The sequence below is a fragment of the Lycorma delicatula genome, chromosome 4, assembly GCF_047948215.1.
Source record: "Lycorma delicatula isolate Av1 chromosome 4, ASM4794821v1, whole genome shotgun sequence".
In the NCBI taxonomy this organism is placed as follows: Eukaryota; Metazoa; Arthropoda; class Insecta; order Hemiptera; family Fulgoridae; genus Lycorma; species Lycorma delicatula.
The window spans coordinates 216,323,156-216,340,216 of NC_134458.1; the positions used below are offsets into that span (position 1 = coordinate 216,323,156).

At 27.9% G+C, this 17,061-nt stretch overlaps 1 protein-coding gene across 3 annotated transcripts in view; it reads left to right on the top strand.

Annotated features, from left to right (window-relative positions):
* The window catches only part of LOC142324281 (scavenger receptor class B member 1-like), a 237,799-nt gene that overhangs the window by 19,244 nt on the left and 201,494 nt on the right, over positions 1–17,061 (top strand). Inside the window, exon 1 of one of the 3 annotated variants that reach the window (XM_075365194.1) lies at positions 13,018–13,076. The exons of the other annotated variants lie outside the window; for them this stretch is intronic. The gene's annotated coding sequence lies outside the window, so the exon portion shown is untranslated. Of the gene's footprint in view, positions 1–13,017; positions 13,077–17,061 lie in introns of those variants that run through there. 3 annotated transcript variants of the gene reach the window in all.

Below are 17,061 nucleotides of genomic sequence, written 5' to 3' on the forward strand. Positions count from 1 at the left end.
CAGACATCAAATAAAAACAGGTATAATCTTATTTTGAATACTTAGGTGACACCGGGCTGGACGCAAAGTCCTTTTATTCCCAGCTAGTGTCTGGAGATTTTAATGAGTCAATCCTCCAACATAATCGCTAAATTATTATTACCATTATTTTTATGAGATTTATAAAGAAAACACAAATAAAATTAAATAAAAATAATAATAATATATTATGGTTGGGTACTAAACAGAGATCGATTGCATGATAACAATTTTAATAAAAAGAGAAATGTTTGTGAACTGTTATGTTATACACATATCTTCATTAAAATAATTTTAGTATTATTTTTTATTAAGTAACGATAATATTTATCAATATTAAATAGTTAATTAATAACAAAATAAAATTAAAAAAAAAAGTGATAGAAATACAATGAACATATCTTTATTTTCTCTAATTATTATCCTATTAGCAGACAAATAGACTGCAACATAGATGTTAAATTGTTCTTTCCACCTATAATAATATAAATAAAATACAATATATTATTAATTTTTATGTTGCGTGTTTGTGTGTGTGTAATTGCGCGCGCAATTATTAAGTATATGCTTTAGCAATTAATATTTAAATTACATGTTTATAATTATGTTTCCTTAAGTTTCTGCTTAAAAAGAAAAATATTGTTATTTAATGTTTTATATAATTATCTTTACTACAAAGTTAATTATATTACTTAAAAATTTACTTACATTTACTATTAGAAAATAAACGGCGAACGATTCTGTTATTTTGATATCTCGTAAAATTAAACTTAAAAAAAAATCAGCAAATAATTGACTGCAATAATCCGTAAAACTCTTCCGATTAAGCACAAAAATACTTTCAGGAAGCCCAAAAAAAATTCCAGAATTTTTTTTCAAAACTTTTGTGTAATTATAACGATTTGAAAAAAGGAGTTCTTTCTTCTTAGCCCTGTTTAATTCTCTGAATGTTTTTACCTTAATTTGAATAAAGTTAAGAGTTATTTTATTTTCTTCCTCAAGTTTTCTCCAATGTAATTTTACTAATAGCAGAAATATTAAAAAAAAATTAGAAATTTAAACTATTACTAAAATATACAGCTACTGTTTTGTATTTATATAACATTTTTTGAAAACTTAAATTTGAGGAACTGCTGAATCGAACTTTATATATTTATGTTTATCCGATGCATGAATAACAATAAAGTTGTTAACTTTTTTCATACTTAAAGTATTAAGTTTCATTATATTTAACTATTATATAAATTTTTTTTTTTTTTAATTTCTAAGCGATGAATTTTTAAGAAAAAATATGAACATAAATTTGATTTCATAAAAAAGCAAAAATAGCGTCACTGAAAGATATTTTGTAAATAAGAAAATTTGAAAGAAAAAAGATCATTTTTTTATCAATACTTTCCATTTGTCGTAAAGTTGAACTGTGAAAAAATTTGAAATAATTGCCAAAGATCAAATAAATCATAACTTTTATCATAAAGTTATTAAAAACTTAAATAGTTATTTAAAAATTATTTTTAAATAGTGTAATATAGCCCAACGGAGTAGTGGTTAACTCGTCGTTGCAAATCGGTTATTTAACAGTTGGTTTTCGAAGTCGAAGGTTATAAGGTTCGAATCCTAGAAAAGGCTAGTTGCTTTTATACGGATTTGAATTCTAGACAGTGGATACCGGTGTACTTTGGTAGTTCTCTCTTTTTCTCTTTTTTCCTGTTTAGCCTCCGGAATCTACCGTTTAGATAATTCTTCAGAGGATGAATGAGGATGATATGTATGAGTGTAAATGAAGTGTAGTCTTGTACATTGTCAGTTCGACCGTTCCTGAGATGTGTGGTTAATTGAAACCCAACCACCAAGAACACCGGTATCTACGATCTAGTATTCAAATCCATGTAAAAATAACTAACTTTACTAGGACTTGAACGCTGTAACTCTCGACTTTCCAAATCAGCTGATTTAGGAAGACGCGTTAACCACTAGACCAACCCGATGGGTCGTACTTTGGTAGTTGGGATTCAATTAACCGCACGTGTCAGGAGTGGTCGGCCTGAATCTGTACAACCTCATTTATATGACATATATATCATCGTCATCTCATTGGGCCACGGGGAGGTTGCTTATCGTTTACTAGTTGAAAACATTGCCACGACCACATTAGAAAAAAAATAAAAATAGCGTAATTTATAATTTAAACAATTAAAAAATCATGGAAATAATTGTAATAATAATATATTTACTTTATAAAATGACAAATAATTTACTGATATTTATTTTAATAAATTTTAATCACGCTATTTTAATAATAAAATGTTCCTATTATTATAGTGTTTATATGGGAATATTTCAATAATATAATCGCCAATTTCTCTATTTTTTTTCTGCAAAACTATTAATACTTCTTGACGCCTTAAAATATATAAATTAAACAAACTATTTATTTAAGTTTACCATTAAATTAATAAGTTTAAAAATAAAAATATTTCTTAGTTTTTGTAATGAGAGGGATTTAAATTTACTTTTTTTTAAGATATCAAGAGTAATTTTTTATTTCATGTTCAAAAAAAGTTTAAAGTTTATTTTTTGCAATAATTTTGTTTTTTGAAATGTAATAATAAATTAAAGAAAAAAAATGGGGATCTGGAATATCGAAGAATTTAACTATTTAAATTAATAGTTTAATAACAAAAATAAATATTCCATTTTTTCTAGATGAATTAATTCACCTCAGAAGCTTAGGTAGAAGGTTATACGTGGGAATATGGAAATTTAATTTTATAGCGTATAAAAAATGTCATGCCTGACCGGAATTTGAACCCGGAACCCCCCGGATTAAGGACCGAGACACTTTATCCATGGAGATCGATATTTTTAATTTTAACACTTAAAAAATTTTAAATTCATAACATTTTATTTTTTTTTTAACAAGTAAGGGTATTAGAAATTAATTTAAAAAAAAATCATTACAATCGAACTAAATGATATCAATACTTCTTTGTTAAGTATAATAAAAATAAATTATTTTTATGAAATAGGAAGAAGAAAAATACGACATTGTATAATTCCATATTGTAATACCGTATTCTGATGTAAATATTTACATCAATATTGTAAATAATTGTAATTATGTGGTTGTACTAATTAAAATTCGTTAATAAAATCGTCGTAACTGACATCTCATAAAAGGGGTAAGATTTTTCCTAAATCGTTACCTCAGAATTGTTGAAGGGGGATTTTTTTTTATAAAGTAACTAATATATGTTTATTGATATATCATATTTTTAATTCTAACAATTAAACAATTAATTTCAAAGCGAAAAAAATGAAGCGTTTACTCTCAACTGAAAACCAACGGATTTGCTCGTATAGTTTTTATAATTGAATTGATCTAAATTATATTTATTTTCTTCAGGCTGATTTTTTCAGGTTTCTTATGTATGTAAGGATCTATTAAGATTTTTTAATACTGTTACGCCTGCCTAAAAAGATATTTAATTAATAGAAAATGATAGAAAATCAGCTATCAACATTTTTCTTACTAAAGATGCTAATTAACTTAAATGTTAGTTAAGATCCGGTGTAATAATGCAGTTAATCCTTTGACATTTTTAAATAAAAATTATTGTAATTATGCGAAAATCATTATCGATATACATTCAATAAAAAATAAAAATTTTACTAGAGAATATCTTAAGTATATTTTTTTGTATACGAAATTCTATAGGATATTCTGGTGTGAATATCCATCAAAGATCCATTATACGTAAGATCTATTATACGTGAATCGTGTATATATATATATATACGTGCGCGCGTGTGAGCGTGCTCGTGTATATATATATATATACGCACATATTTTTGTATATGTAAAGATTTTATAAAGCTAATCTGTTTCCCCCCTTTTCTTGTATTAATGTATTTTCTAGGCGAGCCTATTAAAGATATTACAGCTGAACCTCGATGCACGTGGCATGTGGCATTCAACTTTTAAAAAACCTGTAGGGTTGAATAGTCAAGTTATTTATATATTCTAAACATAAATCTACGTCTAATGAAATTTGAATATCAAGTATTCTGTATATTTTATAAGCTAAATTATCTTTGGCCACTCGAATTATCAATCATAATCCATTGTAAAGAGTTAGCTAGATTTTTTTTTACAAAATGTTTTTTCGCCTAGATCTGATATAAAGAGTAGATTATTTTCTTAAAAATTAAAAATATGACTGAGATCCCAAGATACATTTTTTTATTATTTGTGGAGTAATGGAACACATAATTTTAACTGAAAGGTGGTTTAACCAATCACTCAGTTTGGGAAAACCCGCATATGAGATAATAAATGTAGATATATATAAAACTGCGAAATCTGATTAGGTGAATTGCAAAAAAAAACAGTTATTACAAGAAAATGGCCTGAAGATAGTAAGCAAAATTATTAGTTTCAAACAATCTCCGCTGTTATCTTTAAGTGCCCGTGTAGGTAAAATAACATCGTTTCAGAAAGTAATTTAATAATACATAGGTATAACTAATTATGTATAAAAATTAATTTTAATACAATTTTTAAAGAATTTTAAAACGTTTGCGTTGTTACACCTACTAGTTAGAAAATGGCAGTTTTTTCATTTGATTAATCTGTTTGGATGAAATTTAAAGAATACCATTCATTTAAATAGGACTGCGGACAATTTGGATATTCCCCCCCCCCCTAGCTTTTTCCTCTGTGAGAAAATTTTAACAAATCGTATTATTAACTAAGAGAGAGAGAGAAAAGAAAGAGTGAGAGTTCTCTCTCTCTCTCTCTGTACGATTTGTAATAAAAAGTATATACTCTTATAAATAAATCATAGTTTATTTTATTTGTGGTACTAAATAATACATACATTTTGAACAGAAACATCATTTCTAAAAATAATTATTATTTACGATACTAACGTACTAGTTAATAATAGTAGTAAATGTATATAGCGTAAATAATTTAATTAGTATTCTACTCTTATTATGAAATTTTTTGTTACAAAAGAGAGAGCATTAACAGCTGTTCATTAGCCCGGTGGAAATTGGTAGCGTATGAAAAGATGCCATGCCTGACCGGGGATTCTAACCCGGGACCTCCGCACAAAATGCCGAGACGTACCTAATCAATTGCGGAGGTCGGTTTATCATGAAATTTATTTCAAATCTTTTAAATGTCTTAATTTTTTTATAAATTTTAAAGTACTGTTTTATATATTTTTTCTTAAACAAGTAGAATATTAATAAAAAAAATCAGTAAATAAAAGAATCGACAACAATGAAATCCCATTACAGTCGATCTCTATTTAAATTAACACATCTACCAACAGAGAAAATAACAGATTATTATGAAAACTTTATATGATTTATTAGAAAGAGATTTTTTAAAACGATTTCTGTAACGGCTTCATAAATACTAAACAGCATATTTATTATTATTTTTTCTAAGGAAGTTTTTAGAAAATGTAATATTATATATATATATATTTGTTTTAAAATGGATCGCTCATGTACATGAGTCATAGACAAAACTTTAGACATTATTCATGAAAATAGAATATTTTAAAAGTATTTTTATATATAATTAATAATTAAAAAATGATAAAATATGTCATATTGTGATGTTTTGTTTAATTTTTATTTTTAAATACAAATTTTTGAACTATTTTTCTAAAAAAATTAAATAAATTCTAGATTTATTATTATAATTACGTATTCATATAAATTTTAATTCATAATTTTTTTTTCTTTTGATATGACGGGTAACGACTGCTTTGGTCATTTTGCCCTATGAGAATGTAAATTTTTACCATATGAAAATGCCATGCCTGATCGGGATTCGAACCCGGGACCAACCGGGTTTATTTTTACTTAAATAAAAGATATATTATTTTAAAATATAATAAATTATAAAATAAAACTAATAAGCAAATAATTTTTATTTATTTTATTATAATTACAAGTGCTATTTTGCACGTATCGACCGTTCAAAAAGTTTTCTTATGCCAGCGGGGAAAGGACAACAGGTTTATTGACATTTTTTTCTGTAGTCCACTACTTAACGTATTTACGGTAGTTTACGATCCACTTAACATTACGAACATTTACTTTTGAATTATAGTTTTTACTTTAATGAATATGTCAATGGATATTAAAGCCTACCGTGAAATTCAAATAATAATAATGATACATATTTGGACTGTTCAAAACGTGATAACAGCTGAAATTCTAAGATAATCGGTTGCTTTGTACGTTTTTTTATGTTGTTTGGTTTTCTGATGAATCTGTTTGGGTGAAATTTAAAGAATATCATTCATTTAAGTAGGACTTCGAACAATTTGGATATTTCCCCCCGTTTTTTCCCCTATAACAAAATTGTAACAAATCGTATTATTAACTGAGAGAGAGAGAGAGAGAGAGAGAGAGAGAGATCTCTCTCAAACGAGAAGCATCGAAACAACAGATAAAAAAAAATATTGGTTTGAAATGTTATAAAAGAATATATAACAAATGGGCTTAACAAAAAGCGTTCTAGTCGGCCCTCGATCATCTAAAAACAATTTAAGAGTGTTTAATAGTGAAATTAAACAAAAAAAAGTTGTCGAGCTTCCATATCTGTTTTGGAATTGACTTTTCTTTACATTTCTAAATATGTGTTGGGTTTTTTACGAGTTGTACTAATACGTTGAATCAGGTTTATGGAAAAGAAACATTTGTTATTTGATTAGCATCATCCTCCTTACGCGGGACAATATCACTGAAGTATAAGAAAAGTCTATTTGCATATAATTTGATGTCATGATGTTTTGGGATAGGATCTCCGAACTTGTTAATCGACGACCTGTTAAGTGACACAACTAAATTTCTTATATATAATATTGAGGCTTGTATATAAAACTTTAAGTCTAATATGAAATGCTGTGGAAGTTAACGTCACACTATGTAAAATCGGTGACGGGGCGGCTGTCAAAGGAAGTTTATTGTTGCGCGATGACGCACGTTCGTATTTGGCAGTTATTCGGATCGAAAGTTTTCATTTACCCACCGTATACTTGTACTTAACTACGAGCGACTTAATAGTTCAAAAGTCGAAGAAAATTTTTGGGTACAAATTAATTGCGATTGATGATTAATTAAATGAAAGTGTCAAGCAGCGGTTAGGTGAACTAGAAATGGTTTTCAATGTAGACTAATATTAAAGGACTCTATTAGCAAACAAATATCACAGAGTACTTAGAATCTAATGAATTGCTCCGAAAAATTCTTTAATGTCTAAGATGGTAATGCCAAGAGAAATGTATCGTGGTATATAAAAAATATAAAATCTTGAAAAATATTTTACATTTCAAGATTTTTTCTATAAAGAATTATCTTTATAAAATATTATAATAATATATTTATTTATATATATATATATATATATATATATATATATATATATGAATATAATATATATTTTTTATAAATTACTTGCAACATTAATCTATAATTATTTATGATATTTACATGTATAAGTGTATTTGTAGATATGTATATTCAGAAGTAAAAGTATACGCTACTAAATCAAATCTTGATGTAACTGGCAATGAATTTGTGTATGCTAATATTAAATGTAAAAAAATAAATAGATAGTTATTATATAAAAGAAAGATTATTTTTATTTAAATATTATCTATTACGCAATCATAACAAATAAATCATACTACATTTTTTTTACTTTACTGACGAATAAAGTGATTTCAGCTATTCTTTATTAAAGGGGAAAATAAAATATGATGGTGATCGTGTCAAAAATGAGATATCGGGTTTTTTGCACATTTTTACGTTTATGTACGGACATGTACGAGTATGTACAGTACGTAAGCGTGTGGCACTGCTTTTGGCCTAATATTTCAGGATTGACCGAACAGATTTTCATCAAATTTGGTTCAAATATTTCTATATACGGGGCATTGGTCGTATTAATTTGTTTTTTAAATTCATTCAAGGAGTGAGGGATATCACGATTAAACCGATGTCGGTTTTCTTCAGAAGCATTTTAGAAAAAGCTAGCAAATTTACTTATATTGTATATACAGGTGTATTACGACACCTGGTTGGGGGACCCCCTTAGGGGACCCCTAATTTGAGTCAGGCGATTGATAGAATCTAGTCCCGGCTGACCGGGTGGTACCCCATGTCGGGGACGGCATAGCCGGCTCTGGCAGGGTCGCCCGGGAGATTAGAGGCAATGGCACCCCTAGGACTGAGTGTGCTTTGGCGGCGGGTCTAGGGGATGGAAAAAAAAGAAGTATATCACGAGGTTCTCTCAAGACTTTAATAACCTATTCTGCTCGTGAAATGATGGAAAAAATCATAAAAATATGTTCTAAAATGCTTCGTTTGCGAGTTATGGCTAGTGAAAGATTTCGCTCGGATTTCAGCTACCCCGGTGAAATAAGGTCGTATTGAAATTTATAGGACGTTAATTAAGGAGCAGAATTAATGATTTGTTATGGTTTTTGACCTGAGTAAAATAGGTTCCAGAACCGTATACCCCAGTAATTTTTGAGAAATTTGAGGTGAAAACCAATAAATTGGGGTAAAAAATCCTGTTTTTTTGTTTGTCGTTCAACAACTTTGTTAAATGGGTAATAAACACATAAAACTTCTGAATAAAACTTGTAGAGAATCTAATTCTGAACAAAGCGGTGTAAGTTGAATAAAACGGTTAAAAAAATTCGAGTTTCATTTAGAAATAGTACATTTACTATATTTTTTAGAAAAGTACATATTTAACGTAAACGATAACCAGATTCTTTTTTGGTGACGTGAAAATGTTTAAAAACAAAATTTACTGTTAAATATAAAAAAAGGGAGTTACGCAACAATTGTAAAATAAATAAAAATTACTTAGATAATAAGCTTTTCATTAATGACAGAAATACAGTACATTATTTGAAAAGTTATTATTTCAAAGTTGGCAGTAAAATAACAATTGCTGATCAACAATGCGCAATACTGTATTAGTGTTTAAATCTTTCTGTAAGATACATTAAGTATATCGGGTACTGTGAACTTTGCTGTCGTCCGCCAAGGTTTTCTATGAATTTTAGTTTGAACGTGATCATTTTGCCATTGAAGTAATGCCGTACTTATTTACAACAGAGAAATACACTGATGCAGTACTATAATCATTTTGGTTGCGTGTAATGGTAATGCTGCAGTGTTACCGAATCGCAGGATTCCAGTTTCCAAAACAATTAGGGCGACTTTTCGCAATCTTCGGGAAAAGGTTCAGTACCTAGTATTCGTACCAGCTGCGAACAATCTGTTCAACACGACGCTGTTATTAATGAAATTATTATCGATGCAATTCCGCACAGTCCAGGCGTCAGTATACGACGTCTTTATAAGCGCATCAGATTTTCGCATTCATTGGTTTGGAGGACACTTGAAACAAGTTTTATCTTTATCGTAACCAGCCAGTTCAACATCTACACACCCAGCAGGATTATTTGTTCAGAATTAAATTCTGTACAAGTTTTGTTTAAAAGTTTTATGCGTTTATTATCCATTTAACAAAGTTATTGTACGTCAAACATAAAAACAGGATTTTTAAGCCGAATTTTTTTCAAAAACTACTTTAGAAACGCTTCTGTTACCTATTTTATTCGATTTTTCAGGTCAAAAACCATAAGGTATCACTATATCTGCCCCTTAATTCATGTTCTAAAAGTGTCAGTACGACATTTCTCCCAGGTAGCTTAAATCCTAGCGAAATCTTTCACTAGCCGTAATTCGCAATCATAGCATTTTAGGACATACTGTATGTTTATATGAACATTATTTATTTTTTATTTTCCATTATTTTCAGGAGTAGAATAGGTTATGAAAGTTCGAGAGAACTTCGTGGTACACTCTGTATAAATTATCCAAAAAACACTTTTCAAAAAATCAACCCCCACCTCTAAAATTTATATATATATATTTTTTTCCTATTTCATTACTATCATTAGAGTTAAACGTTATTCTTTCAATATTTAATAAATTTTTTTTTTAATCTAGTTTTTGTTATGGATCACTTGTTTATAAAAGTCTTTTTACTAAAATGTCACCACAGAATAAGGCAACCCACAAAATTAAAATTGTTTCTATTTGGAATTTAGATGTTTAAAGCTTATTCTGGTAATTATAATCAGTAAAAAAAAACCATTTATACAGGGGCCCCAAAATGGTAAAAAATTCAGAAATTCTATGTTAATTATTTAAACGTTTATTATAAAGGTAAATTAAGAGTTTGAATGATTGAACTGCTAAACGTTTCTGGCTACCTTGATATGATTTTGTGATGAAAAAACTGCTTTTCATCTGTTTTCCTGTTGCACTGCGCAACAGGAAAGACGCAACTTTGCCAAAACTATATTTCTAGTAATATCTTTTTTATAGTCAATGTTAAGTTGTGTAAGCTGGTTACAGATATGTAGACCCCTTAATTAATAGCTATAATACAGATTTTGAAACTGATTTCCATAAAGCAGGAAGAAGAGGAATTATTCCAGTAGAAGTGTCGGCAGGATTTCCAGTTAATTAGGGTACCTCCAGAATTAAATATAACAAAATATTCCCCATTCTAATTTTTTTCACTCTGTCCTAAATTTTTAATGTCAGAAATACTAATAATAATAATAATTATAATAAATTAATTTTTAGTAAGAAAATATTTATAAAATTTTGGTTATTTTTAATGACACGAATAAACTATTTTTGTATAACAATAGTTTATTCAGATTTGATACGTATTTGGCTTGTTAACTTTATACACTCGTACATATATCTTTTTTATTTCTGTTTTGTGGCAAGCGCCTTAAAAGAATTACTAAACGAGAATTGTGGGAGGAGTCATTGGAATAAGAGCTATGTTATAACTTTTAAAAATTATTAAAGTAGGAGTTGAAACTGTAATTTTCTAACAAACCGATAATATAAATCTGCTTCAACATTGTTTGTCCAACATTAGCTTACTAGAGCGTTTCCAACTAAAATCATTTGTAGAAACAATTTTTCATTCAGTGGGTCTTTTCAGTTAGAAGTTCATTTTTCAAGATCTTAAATTGAACACTGTTAAAGAATAAATAGCCAAATTCAAAACATCAGATAATTAACATGTACCTAGTATTTTTCTTTAGCGCTTAACCTGCTTGTCAATACTTGATTTATTGGGCAACAGATACGATTTTCTTAATTTAACGGTAAATTAATTACATTTTAATACTCGTAATTTAAATTTTTTTTAAAGTAATTATTTTGCTTATATAATATTATTATTATCTGAAATAATTCATATCCAAATGGCTTTTGTTTGGGTTTTGCAGTGTAGATTTTTTATTGTAAAATGATGTAAACATAATAAAATATCTCCATTCATAGATAATTAACATTTCTTTTTAATAATTTTATTTTAAACCATGTTATCTATCTATAATCCAAAGAAAGGAAGATACCTTTCTCGGGGCCAGCTCCAGCCGTACTTTAAACATCCCTACCGCGTCTTTCTTGTTGCCAAAACTATTTCTTGTAATATCTTTTTTCTTGTCAATGTTAAGTCCTTTAGGCTGGTTACAGATAAGTAGATCCCTTAATTAACAGCTATATACAGATTCTGAAACTGATTTCCATAAAGCAGGAAGAAGAGGAATTATTTTAGTAGAAGCGTCGACGGAATTTCCAGTTAATTAGGGTACTTCCAGAATTTGAAACATAACAAAAAATTCCCCATTCTAATTATAATAACTTTCAGCTTTCTTTTATTATTAGATATTAAGCTGGGTAATAAATAATAAACATGAAAAATTTATAACAAACATCAACTAAGAATAATAATAATTTATACAATTTCAACAAATAATTTATGAAATTTAGCCAAATTATGAACGTTTCTATTTTACTGAACATTGTCGCTAGTCGCATACGTTCTTTTGTGGGCATATTCCAAACGTAATATTCTATCTGTGGACGAACCAACACCACTATATATTACTGCAAGATTATTTCCCTACCGGGAGGACATAGTACATAAAAGTGCATTGTTTCCAAGAAAAAAGTGTATTCATTAATCTTAATTTTACACCCTGTAGTAATTTATTTTATGGGTGTGACCCATATAAAACATCTTAGGTAACAGTAATACTAATTAGAGTAGATTTCTCTGAAAGTAATGATGTCACTCATACAGATGATCTCTATGGTAAATAGAATGAAGGTGTTTGTTACACGACTGGATCACCTGCATTCAAGTAGATTTAGCATGATGATATCCATATTTCTAGAATAATTATAAAAAATGTTAAACAGATTACTAATGAATCGTGTGCCCTAAGAATCAATGAAAGAAATATTAAAATCAGTAAAAAATGTTACGCTTTCAATTAGGTTCGTTGAACTTTAATTAATAACAAGTAATATAAAAATAAAATCAATTTAATAAATGTTTTATCGGTAAGAAAGATTTTATTTATCGAAATTTAGGTCCGATTGCGTACGGATTAATATTGCGTATATCTACTTCTAGTGATGGTTGAACCGTAAACATATTAACACAGTTTTAGTTTTATTTATTTATTTTTAAAAGTTGGCTACATCCCGGTATGTCAACTTGTCACGATTTAACAGAGGTACAGTACTAGTTCCATGCGACTGTCGGATAGTATATTCGGCCACCTCTAGCTTTTTGTAATTAGATAATTAAATGCCGCGTGAAACTGGCCGGATAACAAAGAAAAAAAATAATAATAAAAGATAATTTCTCAATATTAATATGAATCTATATATTTCAAAGTATTGCGTGAACAATTACTAAAACAATATAATGCTAACTTATTTGGCAAACAATCAATTTATCTTTAATTTCATTCAATACGCGTACTCGATTGTAAATTCTTAAAGTTTGCCAAATCTGGAATATCTGCTCATAAAATTAAATCTTAAAATTAGAATCGTTTCTCAAACTGTGATAAGCGTGCTTGTATACAACATTTAGTGTAATACATACATACTGCTGCAGAGAGGTTAGTGTGTTTTTGTACTACGTTATCTATTGTATGCTTAAGAGTAATTTTAACCATATAAATAATATTACATCTATAGACATCCATAATATATTAATAAAAATGTTAAATTATTTAAATAGTGTGTAATTCAAAAAAATGATTAATTACTATAATTAAAAAAAAGATTAAGACACCATAATTAAATAATAACGTATAATTTTAGTTGCATTATCGTTTTATAAAATTATTATAATTTTTCATTATCAGAGCTTTAGGATTTTATGAACATTAGATTGTTTTTTCTACGATTATATTAAGAACGTATTTTTCTACGATTTTATTTTTACTACGATTATGTTGAGAATGTGTTGTTTCCCAAGGAAGTGATAATTAATATTTTGTTTTAAATTATTTATGTCAGCCCTTCTTATGGATGAAATGCATCTGAATCAGACTTATCTGAGGTACAAGTGGAAATAATTACAATTGATTTATCTGAGAGTAGTGATGTTTATTAATTAGCCACTGCTTATGGTGAACAGAGTAAAGATGTTTTTAGCGGAGGGCTTGACATGTTAATAATGTAACCTGTATTATCGTATCGGTCAAAAAGGCGGTAAGAAATCATTTTACTTCAACTTTTGGTTGTAAAATCTGATCTGGGAAGGTAAAGTTTTGGGTAAGTTCTTCTGTGTAACTTTTAAAGTTTTATGTTTGCTCGTATACCATCTCCAATACGATTAGACAAAAATAAAAAATATAATACAAATATTATATCTTTTATATTTGTGTAACTGCAACTGCAAACCCAAATTTCCCACTTGTTATTTAGAATGTAATAAATATTCAGACAGGGAAAACAGAATTTTATTCCCCCCTTGTAATTTATATAAATAATTAATGGTTTTTTTATAAGATATATAAAACAGGTTTTCTTCACTTTTGTTTGTTTGGGAAACGGCTTTAGCCATTTTGGTAGATTTTTACAATAGTATGACTTTTTTTTGTAATCAGCAGCTAGTGAATTTTAAGAAGTAAATAATGTAATAAAAATGTACTAGTTATTAATATTTTTTTATAAAAAGAAAAATTTGAAGTCTAACGTAATATAAAGTTTTCCTGGAATATAATCCGATCTGCGTCAAACATTTTACGTTAATATATTTGATTGCAGTAAAATTAGGCTTGGTTGAATATATCCGTCTGCAGTGGTATTTATGTATTTCGATACAATATACAGTGAAATGAAACATTAAAAATATGAAAGTTTTCAACACGTAACATAAAAATTACGTTAGTTTAGGCGGCATATTTATTGCTTCTGTTGTGCGTAATACATAAAATATACCTTTACAAATAACGGTGGCGTGTCTAGGAGGAATATTTGTTGATATACAAGACATACTGTACGACAGAAGAAATGACGGACGCACAATATTACAAGAAGGCGAGCAATCGTTAAGTTACGTATGACATAAGTGTGTTAACGCTTACTGTATAGACTCTAGTGTATACATGTGTTATGGAATTAGTAGTATTATCAGATGCAGTGTGCGCTAATGTCCATTACATTCTGAATAAATAGGCTACTATCACCCTACGTAGCTTTCACATCACGTTTAGTTCATAGAGAATTATTGTATAGTATTGCATATCTGTTTTTTTTTTTATTTTATTTTCTTGTCTTATCGTACTACAGATGGTATATGGGCAAACACCCATAACCAACTACAGTAATTATGCACATGTATAAACATGTAGCGCCCACGTACGCTTACAAATACCCCCTTGTTTTGATTAAGTGATTACAAAATAATTCCTTAAAGAACATTTTATGGATTTTTAGTTTTACTCTGGAAATACATTATAAAACGTTATACTTTTTTTTGTTGTAATCAACAGCTTTCTTTTGTATAGATGTCAAGAAAACATCATATCAAGTATAATAAGTAGGCTTAATAATAAATTTAAAAAAAATATATAATTATTCGTATAAAATTCCTATCTGTTACTTTAAGTTCAAGAACCTTTCCACGGATTTTGATAGGGTTTTCATCATTCTTTAGAGAATTTCTCGAGCTAGGTTTTATGTGAACGAAAATGCGAAACAGTTTTCCAGAAAGTCAGGAAATGTTCCGGAAAAGCGGGTAACATCTTAAACGTTTGAAATTATGGAATTTCGGTTGTTTTTTAATCGATTCTTCTGATCCAGAAAACAAGAGTAAATATGTTTCAAAATTTAAATTATCGGCTATTTCATCCGGAGATCCCGGGTTCGAATCCCGGTCAAGCTGGAATTTTTCATACGTTACAAATTTCCATTTCATATTTTCACGTACAAGTTTCGCACTTTTCTGCGTTGAATTAATTCATCAGTCAAAAAAAGTCCATAAACTCTTATTTTTTAAAAATAATTCTTTTGATGTAGTGCCGTAATCTTTTTTAACGGGCTAAATCGGCGAGCAAGAAAATGTTATACTGTACCAGAGCTGACCCTATATCAGTTTCGAATTAATTTTAGCGCGATCGGTCGACTGCACATTACGTCTTCACTGTGAAACTGATGTTATTTAAAATTACTACTGCTGTTGATTTCAGCGACTGGAAAATATCAGCTGCGTTAGGATGAAAACTAAATGTACAAATTTCCCAAATTATATTTTTAGTTTTAATCTGGATAATTAAAAATAAATGTTAAGGAATAACAAAAATAATTTATAAACGATTAAATTTTTTTTAACGAATAAGGTTAAATTTAACATTTTCCATTCCAAAGTATAATTAGTTAGTAACAGATTTTTAATTATTAAATTAAATAACCATAAAAAATTGTTTAACTTGACTAGTGCCCGTAGTTTTTTTACTTCTGATCTTATAGAGATTTATTTTCACGATACAGTTATTTGTAATTTTTTTTAGGGTGAACATACGTTATGTTTAACCTAAAAATTACAAATAACATAACAAATTACATATATATAAGATTAATAAGATTTTTCACTGGATAACCGGTTTTCACGATATGATGAATGTGCAGTAAATAGCACAACTAAATCTTACAACGATAGCGAAAAGTTTTAACAAAATTATAGAATTTTGAACATTATCGTTTTAGAATAAATAAACAGTAGCATAATAGAATTGCGCTAATGAACTATTCCTTATAGTTTTGTATTAACAGCATGTAACAGTAACTCTCATATTGTAATACTGGTTTCAACGTTGGTAACCCAGCAGTAGTATATATCTAGTGGAATTACATTCACTTTACTTTTTTCGTTAATCTGCTAATTTTTTTTTATCGTGTTAATCGTTGCAACCTTTGTTAGAATTTTTTGCTGTGCTTCCTTATGATTTGTGAAATTAATTTAATTTTTATAGTCATCAAAAAATATTAAGACGTTACGCATTTGATATTAATTTACACAATAGAATTTTCATTTTTTTGTGTGTGTAATGTACTGGCATTTTAAGTTATATTAAAAACCAAATATAAAATATATATCGGTGTTGTTTATGTCTATAGACTTATTATTTTAACTTTTATATTAATATCTTTTTTTAATGGCGTGTTTCTATATTTATCGAATAAAGGTAAGTTTTTAAATAATGTTTTTTAATTATAATTTTAAAATTTTATGGTCGTTGAATTCAACAGTTTTTTTTTTAGTTTAGAATGATAATTAAATATTTATGTATTTCGTATGTGTAAATAAATATGTGTAAATTATCGTTCACGGTTTTTCTCTTTGAGGTATTTCTAAGGAATACATTACAGACATCCGGTAACATAATTCTTATTTTAATTTTTAAATAAGACTAAGTAAATTAAATTTGAAACTTTTTTTAAAAAATTTTATTATTATTTGTGAAGTCAAAAACTGAAAATTCATTATATAATTTTTCTCCAAAAGTACATGGAATTTTATGGAACTGTTAAAAAGCTTAAACTGTTGAAAAATTTGATGGAATTACTGGTACTAAAAAGCTTCAACTATAGTAC